Here is a 3,167-nt window from a genome sequence, read left to right on the forward strand (position 1 = left end):
GGGTTGGGAAAGGGTGGGGCCTGACTAATTCACTTAATGATCCAAACACCCTGATATGGACTAACCCTGAATTCAATTACAGGTGAGAAAACTTTGCAGATTTGTGTTAAAGTTGCTTACATTTCACATGCTAACATCAAGTTCTAGGAAATATGGAAAGAATTAAAAATTTAATACTAAATTATTATAATATTGACATGGCCTGTTTGTTCAAGATTTCAACACCCAAAAATGTTAGGTAAAATCAGTACCACTGAAAATCATTGAAGGACTTTTAAACAATCTATGCAAATAGCAAAGAGTCAAAGTTTAAGTAATAAATACAAATGTTGCTTTAAAGTTATTATTACACATTTTGATAAACACAAGAATATTAAATGTTTTTTTCTGTCTTTATTTATACATTATGTTCACAGCTTCACAGACATTACTACAGGTGATCCAAGACACAAAAATATCACTTGAGTTCATGTGTTGAAGACCCAAACACCTAAGATGGCCAACCTCTCCATGGAAGCCACAGTCTATAGATCCCACTCATCCTGGTACCTGGTAAATGGATTTAACTAGAAAAGATCCTACTGCGTGGGATAATTCAGGCCCAAATAAACAACAATGAATATTCTCTCTCATCTGAGACACCTGGCGCAAAGTCTTCAAAATGAGTTGTAATATTTAATAACTGCCAAGAACCAGGAATATAGAAAGGGCACATTGCCAGGTCAGGTGTGGGAACAGCAGAGAGCAGCCTGGAGGATGCAATATGAAGTTTTAATCTTAAATCATTCCATGCACACAGTCATGTCACATATAACATACTCATACATAATGTTGCAAGAGTGGGCTAAATGAAAATACATTTTGTTATATTTTAGCATATGTAAGGTAATGCCCATAAAGGAAACAATCTGACAATAGATATAAATGCATCAGTAAACAGTAAGACTTTGTAACTGGCCTCACCCTCACATTAATAACTGAGATGAGAGCCAGCAGAAAATAAAGAAAAGCTGCAAATGCATTCTCTCCTAGTTTTTTAATTTATGAAATTTTCTGGAGTAATTAATCTTTTTCCTTATTTCTTGACAAAACAGAATCCTTCAATTACAGAATTCTTTTTCACAATTGTTATTTATTATTATTGTTCTTGGGATGGGGGCCTCAAGCCAAGGTGCATGTGTCCGGAAGACAATTTTACAAAGCTGGTTCTGACACTCCAACTTCCTTTGAGTTAGTGCCAGATATCAAGCTCAAGTATTCTGTCAGGCTTCTGTAGAAAGTACACTTACACACATTTTACCTAGATCATATCATAACATCTTTCAGATGGTTTATATATAAACACCTTACACAGATAAAGAGTAATGAATTCCATAATTCCTCTACATTAATTTCTAAGAACACAAGTCACAGCATACTGCAAAAGAAAATCACCAGTGTGGAATAACAGTTTTCACATTCTGCCACAGTTAACCTGATCGAACACAACAAAAAGAACTTCCCCAACAATACCTATTTCATGTCACATCATGTGAAATTCTCTAAATTATATTTGATCATTTGATAGGAAAACAATAAAAGCTGCAATTGTTACCTGTGTCTCTACACAGAAGTGATTCTGGTAGAAGGAATTGATACCCCAATTGGGGGAAAGCTGGTCTTCTCTGATCTGTCTCCCTTAAGAGACTCCAAAAAGAAAGGTAAAACTAAATTTCTTCTTAATGATACTCAACCTCATGATTTTCTGCCCCTCCTCTGAACAAAGCGAAAAGAGGAAATTGCTTTTGAAAGCTGCATATGAGAGCAAAGGAAAGTAGCAGCATATTATGCCCGATGCTGCAAAAGTAGTGTCCATAAATGATATTTGAAGTCTAATAAAATAAACACTCCTGCAGATAGAGCAAAACTAGTGTCTTTAGCAAAACTATTAGGAAACAAGAGGGACTGAAACTCCTCTGCTTACACTTTTGTAAAAGACTTTTGGAAATTTTCTCTTATAGCTACTGTTTCTACACTTCTTGATTTTGAATTATGCTCATTGCAGCTAAGTGTGTATTTATTAGAAATACCTCTGGAGAACTCACATTTCCACTCTTAAAGTCATCCTCTACCCACTTCTAGCTTCGTAATCACAGATAATATTTACTGTCAACATTTATGCCATTCCATATGGAGTGTTGAGCTGCTGATGTTTTCCAGTACTGAGATATTAAATCTAAGACAATGAGCTTACTCAGCAAATACTCTTTCCCTGAGCTATAGACTCATGCTTTGTTTGGTTTTCTTCTGGTGTTTAGTTTTGCTTTTTGTATTTTGGTTTGTCTGTTTGGTTTCATTGTTGCTCTCTGCTCTCCCACTCACAGTTATCTGGGCTCACACTTTTCTGTATAAGTGTTACAGCTATACACAACTATAACAATTTACCACATGCTTCTGATAGTAAATTATCTGGAAACTAATAAGCAGTACATATATATATATATATATATATATATATCACAAGATGTTTAAACCTATATGTAATTATTAATCACCTCTATTCAGCATAAATTAATTAGATAATGCTCCAATATTGAATGATTTAGCTGTTTTACAGTGCTCAGTTTTTGTTTTTGTTTTTGTTTTGTTTTAAAACTACATGGGATATACTTTAGAACATATTCACGGAGTCATGGATTCAAGGAGATTAACATTGCAGGAATTTTGATATAGATCATTACATGACATCTAGATCATTTGCAGTCTACAAGTTAGAATGAAAATATTCACAATTTCTTTTCTAGAGATAAGAAGAGGTGGTTTTCTTCTATGAGTTTTGCACATGAGATTGTGATAAAAATTCCTAGAAAGAAGCTGTTTTATCATAGACTGATTTAAACTACAGGTGCATGGGGAAGTTGTAATAGTGTGGGTTCTAGGAACTAATCATATTAGCAGAGGTTAACTCTAGCCCTCTAAATTAACCTATATCAGAACTAACATCCTGTGACTAGTGGATTAAAAACTTCATGAAATCTATTAAAATAGCTGACCACTAAACTCCACTAGCCTGAAGGCTTAGAATGTCTTCTGATGACCCAGAGAAAAGATTCTGCCCCCTCGATGTAATTACTTCTCTGATGTACCCAGTAATGTATGCTGAAATTGCCTTGATTCATGACTTTTAG

This window comes from Rattus norvegicus, chromosome 4 (genome assembly GCF_036323735.1).
Source record: "Rattus norvegicus strain BN/NHsdMcwi chromosome 4, GRCr8, whole genome shotgun sequence".
NCBI classification, from domain to species: Eukaryota; Metazoa; Chordata; class Mammalia; order Rodentia; family Muridae; genus Rattus; species Rattus norvegicus.